At 48.0% G+C, this 16,815-nt stretch overlaps 1 protein-coding gene across 1 annotated transcript in view; it reads left to right on the top strand.

Annotated features, from left to right (window-relative positions):
• The window catches only part of LYPLA2 (lysophospholipase 2), a 350,809-nt gene that overhangs the window by 188,906 nt on the left and 145,088 nt on the right, over positions 1 to 16,815 (top strand). The window lies entirely within an intron of this gene.

The following is a 16,815-nucleotide window of genomic DNA, read 5'->3' as shown; positions in this document are numbered from 1 at the left end:
TCTGCTTATACTAGTAGTTATGCAGATCTGCCAGTCCCTGCCGGGGCCCCTGTGCACTTCCCTTCACCCATGGGTTGGCCTCTCTGCTGGTTGTTGTGTACTCGGTCCTGTGCATTTGGCTCTTCCTCCCCATCTGTGGTGCATCGCCCCATCAGAGGGTCCCACTGTCTCCTCTAAAATGACAAACCCACTTAGCGCGATTGCTGAACCGCAGTGTATACACGACGCATTTGAACGTGGGACCGAGTGAAGAAGAAACCTTATGATCCTGAATGAAACTATACATAGAAACAAATACCCTTTGAACACACAGCACACTTCTGGGTTTGACATTGAGAGGAGATGGGAGCTATGGCATAGAAGAGCCTGCTCATCTAGACAACAGCTACCAGGAGCTACTTTTGACTCCCCAAGCCACCTGGTGCCACACAAATATACTATATGCTGGGGAATGTCTTTAAAGCTCAATGACTCATGTACTGGACAGATTCATAGTTGGCATCGCCTGTGGAATTTACATGTGTGGCACTCTTTATATTTGTTCTCCATTCTGTACCAGAGACGAAGTAAGTGAGGGGCATCAGAGAAAGGTGGCATAGATGGGGAATGTGGCCCTAATGGGAACACTGACTGATGCAGTAAGAAGCGGATGTGGTGGCAGGGATGGGAATGTGGCCGTAATGAGACTGCAGCTGTGACTGATGCAGTAACAGAAGCAGATGTAGTGCCACGGATGGAAATGTGGCCATAAGCGGATGTGGTGGCAGGGATGGAAATGTGGCTGTAATGAGACTGTAGCTGTGACTGATGCAGTAACCGAAGCAGATGTAGTGGCACGGATGGAAATGTGGCCATAAGCGGATGTGGTGGCAGGGATGGAAGTGTGGCTCTAATGAGACTGCAACTGTGATTGATGTAGTGGCAGATGTTCAGTAGAATGTTCATTTTTGTGCAAAATTCCTCCCACCTTAGAGACCCCCAGCTCTTTTGCTGGACTTGAGGACTTTTTTAATTTTAACCCTGGAGTGAGTCAGAACTTTTTCTCACTTTCATGTGTTTTGACCTAATTTGGATTGTTTCCTTTGTTTTTGTAGTCTGACAAAACCTTGGTAGGCATCTCCTTTTTTGTATGGTGACAAACGGCACCTTCAGTGCAGTGTCGCAGAGAAATCCTTCAAAGTTCTCATAAGGTTTGTGTGAACTACCGTTCCCAAGAGTGGTAAAGTGAAATTGACTTTACTTACCCATTTCTCTTTCTAGGTCCAGCACACACCATCTTATGTGGAGTGCTGGGGGGTTACTTAGTACCCCCTTATCCTACCTACTCGTGTAACATTTTTTATGTTACCCTCTCTACTTTAAATGGCTTTTGGCAGTGGTTTAAATTTCCTACCATTGTGCCTTTCTACCGCAGGCTGAAGCCTCAGCTGCGGTACAGCACCCATGGGTGACCATATTGTCAAAATGGCCCTGGTCATCTTTTCTTCACCATTTTCTGTTTGTGAGGTCTTTCTTGGGTTTTAATCTGCGCGCCAAGCCAGGGTTGAGCCCTGTCTTCCTTTTGCGGGGTGCTTTACTGAAACCCATCTCTGGCTCCCGTGTGTCTGGAAGGGCAGGAAGTGAGGGAGGTTCCCGAACAGCCCCTGTCCTTTGTCTTTAGGAATGCCTGAATGTACCCAGCCCCGATTGGCTGGCTGGCTGGCTGGCTGGTAAATGGGCCATGTCTTGACAAAATACCAATAAAGTCAAAATAATGGACACCCAATAGGGAATGAGACCAGGAGAAGGATTGCAAGTTGAACAAAGTTTATATGAGCCAAGTTGTGCACACAGAGAACTCTGCTGCCCTGAGAGCTCTCTGCTGACAGTACATGGGGCAGCATATTATAAAGTAAAAACAGTCATCAGTGACAAGACATATAGGTGCGAACACTACAGGTTCATAGGTTGCACACATGGATACATTAAAGATGTGTAGGAGATGATGATGCCGGATAGGCTGTCGCTGGGATGTCACTCCCGCTGCACTCTTGGAGGGGTGAAGGTCAGGCTCACAAGATGCAAATTGCGAACTAATCTTTCTTACAACATGAACCAAAGGCAAGAGACGAATAGCCGTCCTAAATCCTGATGTTTAGTGGAGGTGCTTATAAAGTTTTGTTTTTTTAAACAATTTTTATTGGTTTATTCAAACAATACAAACCAAATTTGCAGTATACATATCAACAGCTCAGTTATACATTGCTTAATTCCGGTCAATGCTCCTCTTATCCCTCCTCCATACCGAGCCTATTACTGTCCTCATTCCGTTCCTGCACCTTGTGGTAGGGTCTCCCCTTCAATAGGTTCTGCCAGGCCTTGTATTGGCCCAAACAACTCTGCTATCAGTAGTTTCCAGGCCATCAGGGTATCCGCCTCCTCCTCTCCTCCTACATTGCCCGCTTCTTGCCATACCATGGTTTCTGCATCCACCCATTTCTGTAGCTCTTTCCACCACACCTCCACCCGCGGTCTGTGGCATGTCTTCCACCCCATGGCAATTCTCCTTTTTGTGAGCACATATGCTAGATCTTTCAATTTACTCACATGCTTCAGTTTCTGTGATCTGGGGAATCCCCCCAGCAAACAGGCACATACTGTTCCCACCACAATCTTGACCCCCCTCTCCGCTAGTTTCTGTGTTACTTTAACCCAGAAACACTCAATGACCGGGCATGACCACAACATGTGTACCATGCCAGCCTTTTCCTCATCGCATTGAGGACATGCTTGTTGTCCTGCATTCTCAAACCTAGATATCCTCTGGGGTGTCATGTATGCCCTGTGCGTAATATATAGTTGTATGTGTTTCAATCTCGCACTTCTCAACACCTTTTTATGGTACCCCTGGGCACGTTCCCACAGCCCATCCTCCATCTGGGCTTCCGCTTCCCATTCTAGTCTCAGTTGTGTTAATTCCTTCCCCACCTTAGACATCATCATCATCTCATATAGTCTTGAGATCTCGTGCCCCCCTCCGTTATATAATAAATTGTATCTATGACATCGCCTGGTTCTTCTTCCAGTACTGTTACCGGCCATGTTCTCCTAATTTTCTGCACCATTCTGTGATACGTAATGTACTGGCCCGTATGCAACCCCGTTTCCTCCCCAAGCGCTTCAAAATCTATGATGGTCCCGTCCCCCCCATTGTTACCAGCCCAACCGGTTCCCAGTGGTTCCTGATTGTCAACCTTCGCTGCTCTTCTCCCCCTGCTAGTGCCACTAGTGGCACCTGCGGGGAGCATGGGAATGGCTTCTCCATCATCTGGCATGCCCGGCGCCACATCTTCCACCCAAGCATCATTTTAGGGCGCTCTTCCATTTCTGTCTTGGGCAGCCAGACCATCTCTCAAGTAAAATGGGGCACAATCATGTCCAAACAACCTGGATTCGGGGGTCACTTCATCTGAGAGCTATTTGGTGATGTACTGCAGTTGGCTCGATATATAATAGACCTCATAATTAGGCAGTTATATCCCCCCTTTTTCCTAAAAGTTCTGCAGCTTCCATAGTGCCACCCTATTCCGGGTACCATGCCACAGGAAATCCCTACACATGCTGTTAAGTTTAGTGAAAAACTTCTTGGGTATCCGGTATGGAATATTCCCAAAATAGTGCAGGAGCCTAGGTAGGACCACCATCTTAAGCATTGCCCCTCTTCCCATCATTACTAGGGGCAACTTCACCCAGAATTTCATACCCTTCTCGATTGTGTCAATGGCTACCTCGGTATTGTGCCTATGCTCCTCTTCCACTGTGTGGTACATGTCTATCCCAAGATACCGGAAAGTACTAACCGCCCATGGAATTTGTAACACTGGTAACCTTACCACAGGGATTCCCCTATAACCGCCTAACGGGAAGATATTAGATTTTTGAGGATTCACCACTATACCAGACAGCCCCGCATATCCCTTCATCACTTCCAGGATGTACTGGAGATTTTCCTCCGGGTGCCTCAATTACAGCAGCAAGTCATCCGCATATAAGGAGATCAAGTGTCGATCCCCTCCCACCTTGATACCTATAGTATCGTATTGTTGTCTGAGGTATATTGCGAGGGGCTCCAGGGCTAGTATATAGAGCATTGGGCACCCCGGTCTGGTGCCTCTACTAAGTTGCCATCTTTCGGATATTACTGATCCTGTTTTGACCCTGGCCAGAGGTTCACTATATAGCATCTTCGCCCACCTTATGTATCCAGGCCCCAATCCATAGCCTGCCAGGGCCGCCAGCAGCCATTGCCACTTGACCGAATCGAAAGCCTTTACCGCGTCCAAAGACACAATTGCCATTTCGCCCTCAATCCTGCTCCCCAATTCAACAACCCGTTGGAGTCGTCTATGATTGAGTTATATTCCTATTCGGGACATAGCCTGTCTGGTCAGGGTGTATTAGTTTGCCAATAACTCTCCGCAGTCTGTTCGCCAAGGCAGCCGTCAATATCTTGCTGTCTTGGTTCAACATCGACAGAGGTCTGTAGGAGCCACAGCTATGCCCAGGCTTGTTGGGTTTGGGAAGCGGTATTATGATCGCTTCTCTAAGTGACTCTGGTAATCTTCCCACCTCAAAGGCTTCATTTAACATTTCTAGCATTGGGGAGAGCACCTCTTCTTTATATACTTTATCAAATTCACTTGGGAGTCCATCATCCCTGGTAGCCTTGCTAGTGGGCAGCTGCCTCACCACCTCTTCTCCTCCAAAGTAATTTTTGCATCCAGCTCCTCTCTCCTCAGCGCTTCTCTTGGGCAGTCCTATATCCTCCAGTGTTTCTATTACCGTCGCTTGGTCCCTTCCCCCCTCATCCCCATATAGTACCCTGTAATAATCTGCAAATTCCCGATTAACTCCCTCGAGTGTCAGCTGCACTACCGTCTTCCCTTGTTATTGCTCGAATCATGGGTCTAGGGGTTTCACTCTTGTATTAACCACGCCAGGAGTCTCCCTGTTTTGTCCCCTCCCGCATGCTGTCTTTCTATATATCTTTTATAGTTGAGGTTACACAGTCTTTCCCAGTGCCCCTCACATTCATGCTGCAGTTTGAGTATCACTTCCATGTCTTCCTTAGTGTTACTTCCTTTTTTCAATGCCTTTTCCAGTTCTGTTTCTTGTAGGTCAGCCAACACCCCCCCCCCTTTGCAGGTCTTTAGATTTTGCAATGGCTACCCCTCTCATCACATCTTTGAAGGCTTCCCATAATGTGCCCGCCGAGTCCACGCTACCAGTATTCAATTCAAAATAATTTTTAATCTCCTCCCTCATATCCTCCCTGAAAAAGGGATCATTAAGTGCCTCGGAGGCGCCATGTCGGAATCCTTGCTCTCGGGGCGGGAGGGGTGGGCAATATTGCCAACCGAGGACCAGAGGTGAGTGGTCCAAAAGTACCCTCGCTTTGTATTCTGCTTGCGTGATCCCTGCAATTAGCTCTGACGATGCAAAGACCTAGTCCAGCCTCGTATGTAGCTGCTGCGGGGGTGAATAATGAGAGTATTGCCTTTCTTGGGGGTGTCTCGTTCTCCACACATCTCCCAGGCCAAAGTCATCCAGTAATGTCTGCAACGCTTTGGCAGCTGGGGTGGGTCTGTTCCCATCTGATTTGTCCACTCTCGGGTTTAACACGCAATTAAAGTCCCCTCCCCAGATCACTGCACTCCCCATACATACGCTTAGGTTGGTACACAGCGTTCTGAAATATGCCGCTGTGTTTTGATTCGGGGCATATGTATTCACAATGCTTATCTCCCTATTCTCTACCAGTCCCCTCATTATGACCACCCTTCATCCGTCTCCGCTACTTCCTGCAACAGTTGAAACGGGAGATGACAAACCCGCCACAACCCCTTTCCATTTCCTAGCAACCATCTCCATCTTTTCCCGTGTCAGGTGAGTTTCCTGTAACAGTGCGATCTCCATCTTTTGTCTACGCAGGTACAACATGACCTTGTTCCTCTTTAAATAGCTGTTAAGCCCCCTGACATTCCACGTGATTATTTTAAGGTCTCCCATGGCCTATCAGAGTTCCCCACCCCCCTGATTCCCACCCCCCCACCAGTGCAGTCCCGATCTAGCCTCCATCTCAGTCTATATAGGCTCGTTTCCCAGCTTAAACTCCCCATAACTACAAACACCCCAAACACCCCTTTCCTCTTCCCTCCCGCCTCCCTTCCCCAACATTACCCCCCCACACCCAACTGTTGCCCAGCTCCATCCCTGGATCTCAGGCACCCCCGCATCTAGCTCTTTCTGGCAATAGCCTGTGCTCGAAGCTCCGCAGGGTGAGGGCGCCCTAGTGGCTATCCTGCTACTACTAGGTGCTTATAAAGTTCATATAACATGTGGATGGTTAGTTTGCCCTTTGCCTCCCAAGTATTCATAAACCACAGAGCCCCAACTCTGGTGCCCACCTTGGGGGTGTTTGATCTACCTGATGCCTCATGATACAGATCGACAGATGTTATTTCGTCAGTGAATATATGGTGTGGAGGGGTTCAAGACTGTGGTGGGTGTTCGACTTGGTCACTGCAAGGGGTTAGATGTGTATCTGCATCAAAGAGGTAGAGGGGTCTGGACCCGATGAGCTGTGACTCCAAAGGTGGGGCTCAAGGGGGGGGGGCACTTGCGGGTTTGTGGAGACAGATGGGCACACAGGCCAGAGCGTTGCTCCAGTCACACACAGGGCAATGAGCTCATAGGAAGAGAATCTATACTGACTATTTGCAACAGTACATGGCTATACTTCCGTGAGAAATTGATTTGCGCAGAGCTGACAGGAGGCGGAGGGGGGGATGCCGGACTCGGGACAGGTGGAGAGACACACTTTCAGAAATTATCTTCAGGCCTAGTAAAAGATGGTGTTTCGGGGCAACACAAAATGGATTATACATATGCCACCTGAAAAAAGGCTTTGTTCCTTTGTTTTAATTGTTTTGAAGGGATTGTGTCCTCCGACGTATTATCTTGATGGATCATCTCCAGCTTGCTGGCCTCGGAATTTTTTTTTCTTCAGTAGAGGGCGCTGCGCGTCGACGTCCCTCGAGTCGATGTCCCTCGACAGCCTGCGTATCGGCGCAGATGTCATCATGCGTATAAATAGACTTGCGCAGCGTCCGTTGCTCAGTTCTGTTTTCCGTGCTTCCTGGGCCTCGGAATTGCGTTGCTCAGTTCGTTAGTCAGATATATTCTTCATTATTCCTCGAATACCAACTCTTACTCGATGGCTTCCTCATCCGAACCGACGACTCCACGGTCCGGCTTCAAAAAATGTCGAGACTGTGGAAAGAAAATGTCATTGACAGACCCTCACAGGATCTGTTTGTGGTGCCTGGGATCAGAGCACCAATGTTCGGAGTACGAGGACTGCATGTCCATGACGGCGAAAGCCTTGAAGGAGCGTAAGGGGAAGCTTGAGAGAGAGAGGTAAGACAGTTAAAACTCCTTAGAAAGTTTCCTCGGCAGAGTCGAGACATTCGTCTCCTCGCCGACACAGGAAACCTTCTCGTTCTAGGTCTCGAAGCAGTTCCCACCACTCTTCGAGATCCAACCATTCAAGTAATAGACGTCGAAGATCCCCTTCCTCGTCTTCTCTGTTTCCCCGGAAAGAGTCACCTGCCCCACAAAACATAGCTCTCCGGCTGAGTGGGAGGAATCCCGTAAAAGCATGCTTAGCGTCTTCGAGAAAGCGACCTCGACCCCCTCGAAGACAGCTGAGGGTGATACCCTGGGTGAAAGACCCGAAAAATCGAAACACTGCGAGTCGTTGCACCCGGCGAAAGAAACTACTCAAGAGCGTCGCAAACCCTCGAGCAAAGGCACTGTGCCATCGACGCCATTGTCGAAAGTCCCTTTGACGCATAAATCTGCGTCATCGACGCCATTATCGAAGGGCTCATCGACGCATAGGTCGATCGAAATCGTTGACGCCGAAAAATAACAAACCCACGGCCGTCACTACCTCACAGCCAGTGGTCATACCCAGGGCCTCTAACACGACTTCGAGAATGTCATCGACAACCTCGAGTAGGATTCTGATCCTCTCGAGCTCTTCGAGGCCTCTTCCGATATTCTCGACGCCTTTTTCGGTGTTTTCGAAGCCTTTAACATCCTCGACGATGACGTTTTCTCAACCAATTATGACAAATTTGGCCCCTTCTACTCTGGAAATGGGATTTAAGCCATTGTCTTCAATTTATGAAGGGGAGGATTCGGATCAAGAAAGACCCTTTGGGTTGCAGAGAACTAAAACACCTGAACCAGAGGAATTTACCTCTGAGGAAAATAGGTTAAAGGACTATTGAGAATCCTTACATGAGGCAAGTGGGTTAGATACTTCCCCAGAAATAGAATTTGCCAAACCAGACCCAGGGGAAAATGCCGAGACCCCTTACAGAATTTTAATGGCAAGGATTATAGAATTCATGGGTTGGTCTACACCTTCACCTGCATTCCAACAGGATGACCTTACAGACATTTTAGTTAAAGGCCCAAAGGAGGATCCTGTGGTTCCATTTCACGCTGCATTACAAAGAAAGATATTGGCTAACTGGCTGATAACTTCTTGTTAACCGGCGGGATAACCTCAGGAGTTTCCCAAATATAGGGTATCTGCTACTGACCCTGAATTTTTCTCTCAACATCCAACTCCAGAGAGTCGGTTTTTCAAGCAGCAACTGCATCAGGCAGTAGATCGGCATACCCTACTGTTCCTTAGGACAGGGATGACAAGATACGACTCTATGGCTAAAAGTCTTTTCTGCATGTAGCATGACGTTGAGATCTATTAACGCTACTTGTACGCTCGCAAGGTTCAGCCACACAGTTTGGGAGTGTGCTTCATCAGCGGCTGACTGCCTCCCAGAGGGAGAAGAAAGGGAAGCGTTTCTAAACATCATTAAGGATGGTAAAGACGCAATGTGCGAATCCCTTCAAACTGGCATTGATTCTGCTGACAGTATCAGTAGGGCCATGGCGGCAAGTACTACAACCTGCAGATTGTCGTGGTTGCGAAAGTCTGGTTTGCTTCAGATGTACAAGCCAGACTTTTAAATATGCCCTTTGACGGCTCTTCTTTGTTTGGTAAGAAGGCGGATGACAGTCTAGAAAAGTTAGACATCCAAAGCAGCAGCAAAATCCCTGGGAGCTGCAATCCGTCAAACGCCATATCGCCCCTCAGGAACCTCTTGGAGAGGTAAGTCCTTTCGCTTTTATTCCGCATTCGGAAAAGGCAGAGGATAGTTGGTTCAAAGAGGTCAAAAAAGATTCACCCGAGGTGGACGGGGTAAAAATACAAAAGCTGCAGCAGCAGGTGCCTCTTTACCCTCGGCATCTGCATCAGCTGCCTCTAAATTAATTAGGTGTTAGGGTTTGGAGAGGGGTGGAGAAGGAGGGTATAGTGTTAGTAGTAAGATTAGAATTTGTTGAACAGCCAGATTTTTAATAGTTTCTTGAATTGTGGGTGGGAGGGCTCATTACAGATGTTTGGTGGAAGCGAGTTCCAAATTCTGGGGTAGCTACTGTGAAATAGTAGATGCAGAGTCGACCACTTGGAAGAACACCTGAGGAAGAAACCGTGAACGAAGCTTGCTGCATCCACCTGGACCATTGAATTGCCCGGTGAAGCCCTGCTGCTTTGCTGTTGATCCTTTTTCTGATCGACAAAAGAAGCTCCGGAAGGGACGGCTTCTTCCCTTCGGTTGGTGGGACCAACTAATCTAAGATTAACTCCACTGGACCATCTTCCCCAACCGGCTGTACTTCTTTGCTGCTGCAGGAACCGAGAGCCAGGGGTCGAGAAATCTATAGTCGAGTGCTATGTCTGTAATCTGACCAGAAGCTGCAGAAGTCTCCTAAGCACCCTCCAGAAGCAGGACGACCAGTGCTGGAGTCCTCTCACCAGAGTGTCGGACTCGAGGAGTGAAGGAAGCCCAACCGGTATCCAAAATCTGCAGTGGTCATGTTTACTGCACGCTGACACCGCAAAGTGCTGGTGATCTGAAAAGAGCCCGTAGCTGCTGCTGACCTCTGAATTGCTGCCGTAGGAGTCCTCCAGACATCCTCCCTCTTATCCCCACGACTGAGGCTTGGTAACCCAGAATCTGCATCACTGCAACCAGGCAGAAGCCAGCTGGACCACTCTTCTAACCGGAGGTACTGTTAAGACTTGGGGTACTTGCCTCACTGTCTTTAGCGTTGCTCTTCTCAGTGGAGACTTACAGTGGCTTATTTTTGTTGCAGTTGATTTCAACTCTACTTTCCACAAGTGTAACAGCTTGTGACCCTACAGTGATTTTTCTTCAACAAACTCTCTAACTTTGTTCACTACATAAGAAGGGCCTCAACTCCATAGACTGTGCTCCAATTGACTTTGGCTATCCTGGCTCCCTGCAGACTCTTCTAGTCAATTTGACTTTGGTATTTTCTGTCACTCAGAGGTGATAACTTGGTTTTAAACTAGTTTGCTGGGAAAGGTTTTTATCTAGACTTCATTGGAAGATTTAAGTATGCTCCCATGCCCCGTGAACCTGTAATCTTTTTCCTTTAAAAAAAAAAAAAATGGCTTCAGTTTTCATAAATACAAGTCAGGAAAAACCAAAGACAAGGAAATACAGATCAAAGTTGGAGATGCATCACATTGACATATATAAACAATCTGCACATATTTTAGCAACTTTGAACTGAATCTTCAAAACGACTTTGCCCAACCCCCCACCCCCTGAAAAGGGCAATCTTCGTACGATCATGTGCGCATTGGCATTGATATGTTCACTGTTTGAACATGTCGGGACACCCTGGTTAGGGAAATAGTATTCAACATTCATTTCTCACCCCGCTCCAGTTTTATATTATGACATCATACAGCGTATGGTTTAGCCCGCAAGAGGCGGGTCATTCCCTTGGTATCCCTTCCACTAATCAATTTAGTACCACCGGCATGTATTTATCTACAAAATCCATCCATAGCACATCACGTTGCGTAGACTCCATGTAGGGATCAAGTTATTTTTTTCCATGGTGCATATATTGGATGCACATTGACCTATTCACCCTTACTCAGCACTGTTGGGGATTTCCACCTCGTCACCAATATAGCGCGTGCCGCCAGATATAGCTGTGTAACCAGGCCTTTGATCCTTCTCCATTCATCCTCACATTTCTCAAAACCAAATAAAATGAGATATGCATCAGCAATTCTGTGAATACCGTCAAGGTCTTTGATCCACCCCAGAACCTCGTCCCAGTAAACCTTGACTCTGGGACAACCCCACCACATATGCCAGTAATCGGCAATCCCGCCACATTCGCGCCAGCATCGTGGGCTAGTTGACTGGAACATCTTAGTCTTTGTGGGTCGTACTGCCATCAGTGTAACAACTTGATAGCATGCAGTTTGTATTGACTCGATATTGAGGTCTGGGAGGCAGCCCTGCATATTCTTCCACACATGCCCGGTTCGATGTGTTCACCAAGATCCCTCTCCCTTTCAGTAACATAGTAGTCCCTTTCCCTACCTTTATCAGTTCTCGGTATATGGCGGATATCAGACCCTTCATTTCAGTTCTGGAGATCAAAAGCATTTCAAAGGGGGTAAGGTCTCCCTTTATCTTGTCCCTCCACTCAGCTCTTATCATAATGCCCTTAATCTGTAAAAATTGAAAGGAAAGGCAAGGTGCCGAGCCCCAGTGCTTCCTCCAACTCTGTGATTGCAATGAAGGAACCGTTTTTCTATAGTTGACCAACCCTCTCCAGTCCTGCCACACAGTTGTGTCCCTTCCTTGGGAATCACTGAGACAAGGGCTTGAACAAAGGAGTCTGGGGCCACCCCCTTGTCTAGAATCTCGTTAGAGTTCAACCATGAAGGGTAGGAGGTGAGAGATGAAGGATTCATGGAACCCAACTGTGTAGCCGTCCTCTCCTGGGGATTTATCAAGTGTCAACCTCTAGACTGCATTCTGGATTTCCTGCTCTGTTATGGGGCTCTCCAGAAACTGCGAGTCCACATCCGATATCTTTGGTATATTAACAGATGACCAATAACTTTCAGTGCCCGGTAGGTCGGGGTCTACCTCTGAACTATACAGGGTCTAATAAAAGGTGGCAAAAGCCTCTGGAATGGTGGGCTTTCTCGTGGCTGGGGAGCACCCTTCATTTGCTATTTCTAGTACTTTTTCGCTCGCCCCTTTGTTCACGGAGTCTAGCGGTCAACAGTGCATCTGCTTTATCCCCTTTTTCATAAAATGTCTGCTTCAGGAGTCGCAGCTTACGCACGGTTTGCTAGTGTTCCAGAAGGCGAAGTTCCTCTTTTCTTTTTCACCTTATGGATCTTACTGGGGTCTGCACGATCATCCCTCCTCACTTCCCAGTCAAGGTAGCAGATCTCCTTTCTGAGCCTATTCTCAATTAGCGCCATTTCTTTTTGCGAGACCCTTCTCTCATAAGGACCCCCCGCCATGTTGCCTTTCCTGCTTCCCATACTACCAACCTGGAAATCTCCCCAGTATTCTTCACCTTGAGATATTCACTAATCTGTCTTCATCTCTGCCTTAAAGACAGGGTCCTTCCAGAGAGCTTCGTTACACCTCCATCTGCCTCCTTTCTTTTTCTTTTTCTTTTTTTAATTTGTTTTATTTTAACAATACCAGCAAACCAATTTAACATCATTGGTACATTATTCAACATTCTCTCGTGTTCCCCCAACTACCCCAGCCCTCTTTTGCCCCCGCAAGACCACAATCCGTTGGATGAGCCTGCCGATTCAGGGCTCCGATTGCGAGCTTCCTGCTTCTTCCGTGGCAGTGTTTTCTTTCCTTGGGTTGAATAAAGGCACAGTCCGCGCCACCCATTGTTGCAGATCGCCACTGTTGTCTAGCTTCTGCTCTCGTAGTGCGTTGTCCCAGGCCCCAGATTCTGCTTTCACCCATTTTTGGAGGTCCCCCCCCACCACAGTACTACACTTTTTCCACCCCATGGCGATGCATCTTTTTGCTAATATGTACATCAAATCTTTTAGCTTGTTCAGCGGTTTGTTCTTATGACTTCTCTTATATGTGCCCAAAATGCATGCTACTGTGGTTCGTATGTCCAGTTCTATGCCTTCCTTAGCCACACCTGCAGCTATCTGTGTCCAAAAAAGTTTTATTTCCCGGCACCCCCAAAACATACGAGTCATTCCGGCTTCCGTTTATTTGCATTTAGGGCAGTCCTTAGCGCCTGCCCCCTTGAACTTGGAGATTACTTCCAGTGTTAGGTATGCCTTGTTAGTAATATAAAACTGTAACTGCAATCTGGCATTTCTGGAAACCTTTTTGTGGTGGTGGGGTTATAGTTTTCCATGACGTGTCATCAAGTTCATGTCCAGTTCATTTTCCCATTTTGCCTTGCATCGAAGCTCTTCGTTGGATGTACTGTCCAGTAGTATCTCGTAGAGCCTTGCAATCTCATGGCCCCCCTCAGTGACATTTAGTATGTTCTCTAACTTCATGTTCTGTTTGTTGGTTCTTAATGTCAGGCCATCTTACTGTGAGCCTCTCCATCACTACCCTATGTACACTGCCCTATGTAACAGGAACTGTCCTGCTGGCAAGCCCGTGGTCCTTTGCAAATCAGCAAAGGACAGGCTCTCCTCTCCATCGGCCTCCTTTCACAGGTATGTTTTCCCATTGAGCATCGGCAGTGACCATATCGTGGTATGACCATGTGACCGGAACAATGTCCGATCTTTCTGCAGTGTTATAAATTTCCTTAGAGGTAGTAAATTCACGTAAATGTTTTGAGGGGCAGAATGGAAGGTGTAACCCTGCTCATCCGGGTGCATTTTCCCCCACACATCTTTCATACCATACTTTGTTCATATCTGCAAACTCTGTACGCTCACTCTCTGCCCGATCGCTCGTATCAGGGTTGCCTGTCTTCCGATCCAATGTGGGATCGGCCCACAGATAGAAATTGTCTCCCAGAATAATGTGACCCGTGGCCTCGAGCATACTTTTTGGGAATGTTTTGGCTAGAAACCGGATTTGACCAGAATTGGGGGCATAAATAGTGGCAATGGTTACATTAACTTTCCCGATAGAGCCCATCACCAGCAGGGCATGGCCCTCTACATCAGACCATACCTTGGAAGCTGTAAACTCTATTCCTTTGCATGCTTCTCAAGGATTTGGCGCTCTTCCTCTTTAACATATTTGTTCTCCTGCACGAGGAGGATGTCAATCTTTGCCCTACAAAATTCTCTACATACCAAGGATCTCTTTATTGGGGGGGTTGAGACCCTTAACATTAAGTGTTCCCACCTTTAGGGAGTCCCCGGCCCGTGAATCAGGAATCATTGCCATTCTCAAATGCTAGAGTGAAATGGCCTTCCAGCCATGACCAACTATTCGGTGGCCTATTGTGCAGCACACTACGTCTCTCCTTGTGAACTAATGAGGATATTGCTCTTACCCAAAGCCCCTCCCTCCGCCCCCCCATCCGCTTTCCCAGTTGATGGCGTCCGATCGAGTCCAGTCAAAGGAACCGGCCCTGCATCGACCACCAGTGGAGACCGTTACCTCACGGCCCCCTTGCAAAAAACACCCTCAAACATTTGAGCTCCCTCTCCTCGCCCCCCCTCCCAACCTCCCTTAAAACCAAACTTAAACTTCATGATAACTTTAAACATACTCGTTGCCCATCACCATTAGCGCGCTCCGTCTCCCCGCCCTAGGAAGAGGTTGGGTAATTAGTGGTTTCTTCATACACAGGAGCGTTGTAGGCCAGAGTACAGAGGATCAATCACGTCATTTGTTATCAGATCGAAGTGACAGACTCCAGAAGGTCCACATATTTATCTTTCAGACTCATTTATCCCCTTCGGCGTAACGTTTCCTCTTCTGTATTTTCCAGATCCGTTAACCGTTTCCTCCTAGGGCCTTGAAGTTCCCATCTTCCTCCATTCTATCCTGCGTCCTCTCGATCACCAGCATCCTCACGCGTCTATTCTGAGATGCAGTCAAGGATCTCTCTATCAGAACACAGTCGCACTCTCTTGCCATCATGCTCAAAAGAGAGGGAGAAGGGATAGCCTGATCTATATCTGATTCTGCGCTCTCTAAGCCACTTTGTGAGGGGGCCGCACATTCATCTCAAGGCCAAGTTCCGGGATGAAAGCTCTTGAAAAATGGTGATCTGTGCTCCTCCTAAGGTAATTGACCCACTGTTCCTGGTCTTCTCCAGAAGTCGGGCTTTGTCTTGATACCTGTGGAAAAGGGCGAGGACTGATCTCGGCCCCCCTGTCGGGCCACCAGCCCTATGTATCCTCTCAGTTATGGGTTCGTCGATCTCTTCATCCGCGACAAACTATTTAATTATCGTGGATCGTTTTCCTGAGGTCTCCTTCCGTCTCACCATCCTGTTCCGGAATGCCAAAAAACGTAGGTTGTTCCTCCTCTCACGATTCTCTAAATTGTCCATTTTAAGTCGAAAATCCCCCTCTCTTTGCTCTATCTCCCTCAATCGAAGGTCCATCTGTGTTTCAAGGCTGTCTATAGAGGCTTGATTGTTTTCCAAACCTTCTAGCCTTTATTCAAACTTATCCATTCGCTGCGTAATCTTGTCTATATTTCCCCCTATGTTGGCTCCCATGTTCCTAATTTCACTCAGGAGGGCAGCAATGTCCCCTTTGGTCTCTGCTGCTTCAGCAGCCGGGGTCTCCATGGTAGATATACCAGCGCATTCAGCAATGGGTGGGAGTTGAGAGTAGGCAAACTTGGCTAGTCTGGATTTAACGTCCATATAAGTCCAAGTGGTAGCTGATCTACTCTTGCAGGTATTTAGTCACTGATTAGGGGAGAGCAGGTAAACCCCAACATAGTCCATCAGCTGAAGGAGGGTACACGCCCCGTTCTCGGGGGCCCAACCCTTCAGCAGGAAGTAGTTTTCTTTTTTCATATGTGGGTGATGAATGGGAGTGAAGCAAAGTCTCGGTCACAGTTACGTCGTTGGTGGGGGACGATGTTTACTAAATGTCGGACTCGAGCAACATTTTAGTGTGTTCGCCCAGTCCTCATCTGGTGGGTAACCCCCGACAGCAGTCCGAGTGCCCGGAAGGGGTTGGCCTGCCAGAGCAGTAATCCTCTGATTGTGCTTTTGTTGTGTGTGTTTCTGTCTCCATATGATAGCGTGAAAGGAGGGACGTCCTCTCTGCCATAGCAGTCTTATACGAATCAGGGTATTGAGTCATATAGGTTCAGAGTGATTCCAGGAGCCCAGCTGCATCCCTATAATGCACTGTTTGCACTGCTTTTCAAGGTTCAGAGCACTTTGCTCCTTTGTTCTATTCCCAGGATACAGAGGTCATCTAAAGACCTATCATGCGGACTAAGGACCTGCCATATGGACCTCAGTGGGTCGACCCCAAAAAGGACACCACCTCCTTCAGTCGCCCAGTTATTCAAAGCACCAAAATCGGGCCTGGCGTGCTCCAAAATGACTCGGGGGAGCGGGTCAATTACTCCTTCTAAGATAGTCTTCGACTGTCATGCATTCAGGTGCCTTGAGGGTGTGGCCATAGAGGGCAGACAGTGGCGCACCTGACCTGCGTAGGAGGCAGATTTCACTCCACCCACCTGCAGCAAGGTCTTGGAGTTCAACAACAGATATGTTCCCTCCCCCTACCCCCAACTCAAATGTTCCGAGGATTTGGTGCACTCATCTAGGAGGTATATATTTTGTGAAGGGGCATGACGCCAAGTTGAAGGGCCTTAATGTGGAGGGGGGGGGGCGGGGCCGCCCCACTGTGCA

The sequence above is a fragment of the Ambystoma mexicanum genome, chromosome 11 (assembly GCF_040938575.1).
Source record: "Ambystoma mexicanum isolate Mex_15411 chromosome 11, UKY_AmexF1_1, whole genome shotgun sequence".
NCBI lineage: Eukaryota > Metazoa > Chordata > Amphibia > Caudata > Ambystomatidae > Ambystoma > Ambystoma mexicanum.
Note: the sequence above shows the minus strand (reverse complement) of the source record. Positions and strands in the feature narration are given on the sequence as shown.